Source organism: Lonchura striata, chromosome Z (assembly GCF_050655825.1).
Source record: "Lonchura striata isolate lonStrDom1 chromosome Z, ASM5065582v1, whole genome shotgun sequence".
In the NCBI taxonomy this organism is placed as follows: domain Eukaryota; kingdom Metazoa; phylum Chordata; class Aves; order Passeriformes; family Estrildidae; genus Lonchura; species Lonchura striata.
The window spans coordinates 87,349,506-87,358,914 of record NC_140740.1 but is presented as its reverse complement, the minus strand read 5'-3'; the positions used below and the strand labels follow the sequence as shown (position 1 = coordinate 87,358,914).

The following is a 9,409-nucleotide window of genomic DNA, read 5'->3' as shown; positions in this document are numbered from 1 at the left end:
GGGAAAGGCCGGCAGGGCAGCAAGAGGGACGGGGCACAGAGGAGGGAGAGAGGGGGAATGGAACGGAGCAGCGGGGCAGGGACAGGACAGGAAGGAGCCGGGTTTGGGGGGGACATGGAAACGGGGGAAAGAGAGGTAACTGAATACGGGCAGGAGCATGGAGCGGGAGAGAGAGGGACAGGAGGGGATCCTCCCGGCGCCTCGGCTCCGCCCCGGCGCCCCGCCCGGCCCGGGCTGCTGCGCTCGGCAGAGCTCGGCTCCGTTCGGCTGGACTCGGCTCCTCGGCCAGCTTCGGCTACTGTCGGCCACGCTCGGCTATTTCCGGCCGCATTCGCCTCCATTCGCCTCTTCGGCAAAGCTCGGCTCGCCTCGGCTGAACTCGGCAAAGCTCGGCTCCGCTCGCCTCCTCGGCCCCTTTCGGCCGCTTTCGCCCACGCTCGCCTAGTCCCGCCCGCGCCCGCCTCCATTCGCCCATTCCCACACCTCGGCTCCCTCCGCCCGGCCCCGGCTCCCTCCGGCTTACACATTTCCTCAGGGCACCTCAGCACAGGGCACACAAACTGCAGCCCCTAAAGGCTTGCGGCTCTTTCAACACACGCACTCGTAACTCAGCTCTGGGGACAGAGCTGATGGCCCCTTTAGGACAAGAATAGTTACATCTAAAAGCAATTCCCTCATTTTGCATCTCCTTTTTTATTGAACCCCCCCAAAATCCCATACATATCACAAGGAATGTGAAGTTCTGGTTCCCCTACCCCCCCCCCCGTACGCTATTTGTACAAAGGCCCTGGGGCAGCACACAGCTGGGATTCCACGGAATAAAGCCCAGCTTCAATAATCAGAACAACTGATATTTGTTTACAAATTAGGTGCAGTTTTGTATGGTGCTGCGTACCCTCGGAGCCGAGTCAAGGAAAAAGAGCTACAGCACTGGAACCTAAGTTTTAGCAGCCTAGTCATCTGTAACTTGTGCCATAAAGTAAACCAAGGATAACTACAGTATTATCTGCTGAAGTTCTCTACTGTGGATTTCGGGTACAGCAGCACGTGCTTTACTCCCAACAAAAGCTGCTCAGGTGGGGGGAGCCGGGAAGCCAAGTCTCTCCACTTTGTCTGAACACCATCTTCCAGGAAGGTACTGCTTCTTCTCTCCCAGGCTCCCTTCAGCAAAGTGGCAAATTCAGAATCCGGTGCCACAGGAGGCCCTTGGCTTAAGTCCTTGTGGTTTTCAAACTGTTTAAAAAGCCAAACAAAAAGCATAAGAGAAAAAGAGTGATGAGTATGAAACAAAAATCTCTTCAGCCACCTTTGTTTTGAGATGAGCTCTGCACTGAAGCTCTGGGAGCACAGGCGTGCAGTCCTGCTAGAACAGAGCTGCCCAGCAGTGTCCCCAGGGGCATCTGGAGTGTTCACACTGCTGAGCTGAGAAAAACTCACCAAACCCAGCCCAGGGGCCTGTGATCCTCCACCCACCCGGGGGAACTCCGGGCGCTGTAAACAGAGGCCACAGCGCACACCAGGCTCTGCTGTGCCCGGTGAGGAGTCTCTGTATGAGCCTTGAGCCCTGGTATCGCCCCCCAAACACCACAGAGACCTCTTGTGCCATCAGAGAAAAGCCCTGGAGCAAACGTGTGTCCCCAGCGTGATCAACAAGAGATGCAGAATTACCTCCTCAATAAAAACGCTGTTACTGATGGAAATGTAACCTCTGTCGACAGCGAGGATTTTATAGGAATACTGGCTCAAGAATTCAGTGACTTCAGGGATTCCATACCACAGGTTCCTGGGACTGCTTGGGCATCCAGAGCCTATAGTATCGGTTAAACTGGTAGAGCTGAGGATACTTAGCAGCTTTCAGGGACTCGGGATCTTTGTCACAGAGCTGGAACGTCACGCAGGGAGCAAGGGGTTCTCTCAGAGAGTGCAGGAGGCCAGTGAAAACAGCACCAAGGTCCTCCACGACGTCTGCTCCTAGAAAAGCCAAATAAATTAAACTATTGACATGAGCACGGACACTGGGGCAACCTTCCTTACTTTGGGCCTTGCCAGCAGCCCACAGAGCCTCACGCAGAAAAGAACTGAACGAGATCAAAAAGTGTTCCTAGTGACCTAGACACATGCTCCTGGCCGCTGAGGTACCTGAAAAACCCTCCAGACATCATCAGCTCTTGCTGAAGCAAATAATCCACATTCACTTGTTGTGCCAAAAACACGCCCGGCCCTTAACAGGGAGAGACCCTGCCAGGCACCGCCTCAGAGAAGAACCGAGCTGTACTGGGGGGACACACCCAGCCAACGTGTACAAATTTAAACAGAATTTTCTCTCAGAACTGGGACTTTCAGCACACCCCAGGTGCTACTCGACTGCCACAGACACACAGAGGGCTTCGTGAGGTGCTCTGGGATTGGCCAGTCCTGCTCCAAGCCCTGCTGATGCCCCTGTGGTTTTAAGGATGTCCTCAAGGAGGTGGTAGAACCTCGCCATATTTGCCCCTGGAGCTTAATTTCTGAGGTTTTCTTTGGGAAACGCATCCACTTCCTACTTAACAATGCAGTCCCCTCTCCTGCTCTCGGGAAGAGCTGCCCACAGGCACGGGAACCACCTCTCCTCTCCTCTGCCCTTAAAACACTGTGTTACTGAGGCCAACTACTTCCAGGCCAAGACTGTCCATGCAGGGACAGTGTCCCTTCTCTTTAGGGTCAGGGAAAAAGGGCAGAAACACCTACAGAGCTTCAATGCCCCTCTTGAGCACAAAGCACCATGAATCTGCACCTCCTGCTGCTTGCAGGGAAGGTAATAAATTGCCTCAAGGTAAAAAATGATAAATGGTAAAAAATTATTGCAAGAGGGTAGAAATTATTCCACTTTCACTCCACTGCTAGAAATTACACATAAAACATAAAAAAAAACCCCTGTACCTGTTCTGTTTTCAGACTGAAGCAACAGCATATTCCTGGCTCCTAACGCAGCAGGGACAACAGCACTGAAGGGAACTGTTTAGATAATCATGTCTTCATTTAAAGATAAGCCAATTCCTTCATCTAAGCCATCACTGCCCTCCATCAGAACAGCCAGCATATCCACGACATCTAATAAGTGAAGGAAAAAATGTAATCAGAGGATCCAGACTAACTGGGAAAACAACAGAGGTAGAATGCAACATTCCAGGAACACAAGGTATCTTTCTAGTTCCCCCCCAAAAAAAACCCAAAACAAAACAAAACCGAAGATAAAACCAAACAAACAAACAAACAAACAAAAAAAAAAACCCCTTAAATTAGTAACAACAAGATAACTATTTCTACCTCAATAAACCCATAACGCCTCGAACCATTCCAGGGAGGGCGGCAGGAGGGGCGGGCAGAGCCAGGGCCCCGCTCCGCCGCCCCGGCGGCATTTTCCGGCACGCGGCCGCTCCCGGCGTCTGGAGAGGGGCGCGGGGCCGGGAAAGGCGGCGCAGCCCTGCTCCGATGCCGCTCGGCCGCGGCCCGGGAGCGCTGCGACCGCGCCTCCGCCGCCCGCCGGCACCGGCCCCGGCCGCCCTCGGCCCGCGGGGCCGCCTCCAGCCCACCCCTCACTCACAGACACCGCCCCGCTCGCCGCTCGCCCCTCGCTTCCGCCCCTCCCGCCGCTTCGGCCGGGCTCCGGCTGGGGGGCTGCAGTACCGCCCTGTGCCCACAAGGCGGCAGCACTTGTCCAGAGGGTCCGCGACACGATGGCGGCCCGTGGGGACCTTGACGGAGAAAGGCGTTTTTGCCCATGCCTGTCGGCTCCCGCCAAAAACCCGCACGCTCGCGGTGCTGCTGACCCCACAGCCCGTGTGCACGGCACCCGAACCGCCGCGGAAAATCCCGTCGGGGGGCGCCGGCCGTGCGGGTAATTCAGGCAGTGTAAAAAACAGACACGGGTCCTCGAATTTCAACGTCCTCGTTTTCGCGCCCTCTCGAGAAGGTCAAGCGAGGCCGCGCCACGCCACTCCCAAGATGGCGGCCGCGGGCTGCAGTACCGCTCTCTGCCCACACGGCGGCAGCACCGCGCCGTCCCCGCCGGCACGGCCTCGGCAGCGAATGCCCCAAAGCGTCCGCGCGGGAAAGAACGGAACAAAAAGCCTGCCTGCGACCCGACAGGAACCGAAAGAAAAAAGCTTTCCTCTTAAACTGCATTGCAACAGGGTTTGTTTTTATATTTTTCAGATTTATACTCACAGTCGGATTTGTAATGGATACTGATGGAAAACTGTATTTTTATAATTTCTTACATTTATTCCTATTCTATTTTTTTATACATATCTTATTAGATTGCTTACATATTTCTATAGTTAGATTTAGATTTCTAAAAGGTTTATATTGCTTAAAATAAAACCCTGCCTCTATCCAAGTAAAAATCTTTTAAAAAACCCCCTTTATTTAAACTCCATTTAAATGTATCTCTATTTTTCGCATTTATATTCAAATTTATATTTTAAATGTAGATTGATGTATGATGCTATTTATAGTCTATCTCTTCCTAATACTAATTTTAATTTCTATTTTATATTTTTATATATACACCTGTATACATTGATTATATATTTCCATATTTAGAATGATATCAAACTAAAATGTATATTCATCTCTTTTCCATTAAAACCCTGCCTCCAACCAAATAAAAACAAAAAAAGCCCTTTCTTTAAACGATTTTCGAATTTTTTTTTTTCATCATTATAGTCACACTTGAACTTCTACTTTATATAGATGTATTTATAAATATATTTTATATATATATATATAATAAGTTAGCGAGATAGATAAATTATTTTTTAAATTCTATTTCGTACACACTGCTAATATTTATATTTACTTACCTTTGAATTTTCATATAGATCTTAACGTATTTAGGATATATTTCTATACAAAGACTTCTAATTTTATTTCTATTCATAATTTTAATAATAAAACCCCTACCTAATACCAAATAGAAAATAAAAATCCCCGTTATTCTAAATTATATTTAAATATTTCTATACTTCTATTTTTGATTTTTACAAGTACTTATCTATTCTATCACAACATATTGAGGTACTATATTTCAATATATAGTATTTATGACATGAAATGCGTTGTAATAAGACACATACAGTAAAATATGCATTAGGTACTGTATTGATTCCTATTGTTTTGTAATATTCATATATCCACATGTATTAATTATACATTTCTATATGGACATTTATGTTTATAATCGATATTTATATGCATATAAACATATAAAATACTCCATATCAAACAAGGTTATACCTAATAGTAATGGACAGCATTATTTATGTTACATGTTTCATTTATATGTTTTCCATTTACATTTAAAATTGAAGTTTTATATTCCCATTATCATGTTTATGCATGTGTTCTATTTCATTAGAATTATAGTTAAAACTTTGCAGTTATAATCTAATTCCTAAAAATAAAATGCCAAAACAAACAGCATCAAATTCCCACCAATACCGTCCAAAAAATTCAGAAAGGCTCCACCAGCCAACCAACTACCAGCAAAAAAACCCGCACTACACTCCTTTCATTAGCAGCTCTTATCACGTCACAAAAACGAAACAAACATTTAAAAAAACCCTATAGAAACCCACACAGCAAATCACAAAAACCACTATAAAGGAAAAAAAAAAAAAAGCCAACTAACTTACCATACTTCAAACCATACAAGAGACTCCCAACGATCCTAAAAAAAATAGTAACCAAAATTCTACCACTACACTAACTCATAAAGAGAACCCAATGCTCTATAAAATTAACTAAAAAAACCCCACCAAATAATTACAGATATAAAAATAAGGGAACCACGAAGAAACAAAAAATTCACCCCCCAGATAAAATAAACACCTAAAGAGATCCACCATGGAAATGCCCATGTTCACAAAAATAAAACCAATAAAAAACAACAACCAAACACATCAAACGACAAAAAAAATACATATTAACAACAACAAAATAAGTTCCTAACTCAAGAAACAAAAATTGCCTCAAATCAAAAAAACCACCTAGAAATAAACACGTCGCCAAAAGAGAAATGTAACTACAAACAATATCTCCCAAGTTCTCTGCAACAATGAAACATACACGGCAATCAAATAAGCCAAATGAATGAAACCCCTATAATATAATAAATAAGAATGCATTCATCAATATTAAAGAAAACCTCACCGATTAACTCCAGGGCACTCCCTCAAGCCCACCAAAAAAACCACTACGCACTCGCGCTAATAAAAGCCTCCACAACCGAATTGAAAAACGACCCTCTACTCCATGCTACGACCCATAAAAACCAGTGTAAACCTTTAGAAACGCATCCTTAAAAAACATAAGAACCGATCAAAAAGAAATCAAACAACAACACTCAACCCAAAAAAAAACCTTGTCACGAGCACCCGAAGCAAGAACCGTAACAACCAAGAAGTGCCCGGGGCCCTTCTCCTACAGCGACGCCGATCAAAAGCCAGCGATCCCAGGAGCTCCTCAGGAGCGCCTCAAAAGCAGCGCAGCGAGGGAGGCTGGAAGATGCGGAGCCGCGCTCCCGGCCCCGGGCGCAGCGCGGCTCCGGCAGGAAAGCGGCTCCTCCGGCAGGCAGAGGCGGCGCCGCGCCGGCAGACCCCCGCCCGCTGCCCCCGGCCCGGCGGGGCCGGCACCGGGCCCGGGGGGCCCCGGCGGCGCCCGAGCCCCGCGCCCGGAGCGGACGGAGCGGCGGCACCGGCCGGCACCGGCGCGGCGCCCGCGCCGCCTCCCCCGCCCGCCGGCCCGGCCAAAGCTCCGCTCGGCTCCGCACGGCTCGCACCGGCGCGGCTCCGGCGGGCCCGCGGCAGCCCAGCCGCGCCCAGCTCCCCTTCCGCCCCGGCCAGCCCCGGCACTGCCGCCAGGGCTCCGCGCCGCACCCTTCGCTGCCGGGCCGGGGGCAGAAGAAGCGCCCCGAATGCAGCGGCACAGCCCGATCCCCGCCCTGCCAGCGCTGCCACGGCTGCAGCTCCCTTCCTCTGAAGGCCCGACACTGACGCCATGCTCCGGCGCTCACCTCACCCCAACAAGGGCACAGAAATGTAGGCTTCCCTTCAACTGCGTCCCCTAGAAGAGAAGAAAAGAAGCGGCTTGCCTCAAATGATGGCAAAAGGGGGCTTCTTACCTCAATCCAAACCCCTTAAAAGGCGGGACCACAGGACTGCCCCCTCCAATTCAACCTCAGGATGACGAAATTTCAAGGGAAAGGAGAAAAGTCCCGGCTAAAAAAGCGCACCAGCTCACCTGCTCGGCTGCTGCTTCTCGGCACAAAGGTTTGTCCCTCGGCTCCTCCTTTGAGCAATGCTCCACGTATCCAGGTGATCCCCCGGACCCTGTCTGAAGCACCCACCGTCCTTCCAGGAGATAGCCCCTGGAGTCCCCCATAAACTCCTCTTCTCCAGCAGCTTCATGCAAAACCGATGGGAGGAAAACCCCCTAAATCAGCCGCCGGAGGAGCCGCCCCCTCCTCATCATCCTCTCAGCTCACACCTGTGGCTGCTCTGAGCCCTCATCATCCTAATAACTCACACCTGGGGCTGCTCTGTGCCCTCCTCATCATCCTAACAGCTCACACCTGCCACTGTTTCCACTCTCCAACAGCGTCTCTCCGTCTCCAGCACACAGCCCACTTCTCACAGATACAGATTCAACAGAAATCTGCTACAGCTGTCGGCTTTTCTTAATCCACCTGGTTACACAATTAAAACACATACATGCTCTGATGGTGATTGAAAGAAAGCTTTCCCCTGGAGAAAACAGTCCTTTTGCTGGCACACTTTGCTACACCTTTGGAAAAAGCAGAATCAGCACCGACTCCTAAGACCCCTGCCGAGGAACCCAGCCCTGCTTGGGACACCCAAAGCAGCAGACCTCGAAAAAGGAGGGGAAAAGTCAAGCTTGGAGTGGAAAAAGAGGACAGAAGTACAGCAGCCTTTAAAAATGCCTGCACGGAGCAATAGTGGGAACCAGACATATTTATTCTTTCCTTGCTTTCTGTGATGACATAAATAGGAAGTAAAAACACGTTAAACAAAAGGCAGAGCTAGGATTTTACAGGTCTTTATTTTGGCAGGCTGCATGACAAACGCCTCTTCCGGGACTGCGACACGTTTGGGGGAATGGCAGAGAACGGAGGCAAAAGGTGCCGGGAGCCCTTTCTGTTCCCTTCAGCCCCTGCAGCTGCTCCGCTGGTTTCAGGGCACTTGCTTGGTTCGTTCCTAGAGAAAAAGGCTAGGGCATGATTTTCAAAACTACTGCCCATCCACAGTCAGAGTTTCCTACATTCCTGGGTACAAATGAGTGGTCGAGAGAGGGCTTCTTTCCAAATTAGGTTAGCCATAGCTTCCTATTCTTTACCAATAGCTGTGAAAACGAAACACTTGCCCGGTTTTAGTATTCTACACACACCCCTCCCAGGGAATTTTGGGGCAGCTTTGGGTCCCTCTGCGGGACGGCACCCAGCGTGACCCCCTCCCCTCATTCGCCACCCACCCGCTCCTCCACCGCAGTGTGCGTCCCTCTCCTAGCGACCTTGGGGTGCCCCAAATGCCATCAGAGGCCCGAGGCTTCAGCCCCTAACCCTGACCCCCGAAGAAGGCACAGGACGAGTCCAACTGCCCCGGACAGCAGCCCAGCACTCCCTTCCAGCCCTTCCCACGCCTCCATCCCCCCAGAAAGGGACTCCGCCGCAACAAGAAAGGGGGGGGCAGCCCCCAGAAGGCTCGAAGCTCCCGCCCCGCCTCGCTGTCGCGGGCCAGGGGCAGAAAGAGGGAGCGGCAGAGGCGGCGGGGACGCGGCACGGCCGGCACGGCACGGAGCGGGGGCCGCTCGCAGCGCGATGCCGGCGGAGCCGCGGGTCCGGCAGCGCCGGGGCGGGGTCCGAGCGGCGCGGGGGATCCGCCGAGAGCTCCGGCTCCGTGCGGGGACTCCCGCAAGGCCCGGGGGGCGCCGGGCTCCGGCCCTCGGGGCTTTATTCTCCGGCGCCCCGAGCCCCGCGGCTGCGGGGGAAAGAAGCGAAGGGGCGACGGGAAGAGAGGAGGGAGAGCGGGACATGCGAAAGGGCGGGGAGGAAGGTCGGGCTGCGGAGGAAAGCGGGCGGGGAAGGGAAAGGCCGGCAGGGCAGCAAGAGGGACGGGGCACAGAGGAGGGAGAGAGGGGGAATGGAACGGAGCAGCGGGGCAGGGACAGGACAGGAAGGAGCCGGGTTTGGGGGGGACATGGAAACGGGGGAAAGAGAGGTAACTGAATACGGGCAGGAGCATGGAGCGGGAGAGAGAGGGACAGGAGGGGATCCTCCCGGCGCCCCGGCTCCGCCCCGGCTCAGCCCCGCCCGGGCTGCTGCGCTCGGCAGAGCTCGGCTCCGTTCGGCTGG

The 9,409-nt window shown here is 51.6% G+C and overlaps 1 long non-coding RNA gene across 13 annotated transcripts; it reads right to left on the bottom strand.

Moving 5' to 3' along the window:
* Positions 1-669: 669 nt before the first annotated feature.
* LOC144248930 (uncharacterized) lies at positions 670-7,448 on the bottom strand. 13 transcript variants are annotated; one of them, XR_014951086.1, is made up of 5 exons: positions 7,282-7,296; positions 7,055-7,104; positions 2,920-3,090; positions 1,669-1,971; positions 670-1,233 (listed from the first exon to the last, which is right to left on the bottom strand). It is a non-coding gene; the product is annotated as an uncharacterized LOC144248930 (long non-coding RNA). The 13 variants fall into 13 exon arrangements; XR_014951095.1 differs by lacking the exon at positions 7,055-7,104 and having other exon boundaries at positions 7,282-7,448; XR_014951091.1 differs by lacking the exons at positions 7,055-7,104; positions 7,282-7,296 and adding an exon at positions 7,163-7,209.
* Positions 7,449-9,409: the final 1,961 nt, after the last annotated feature.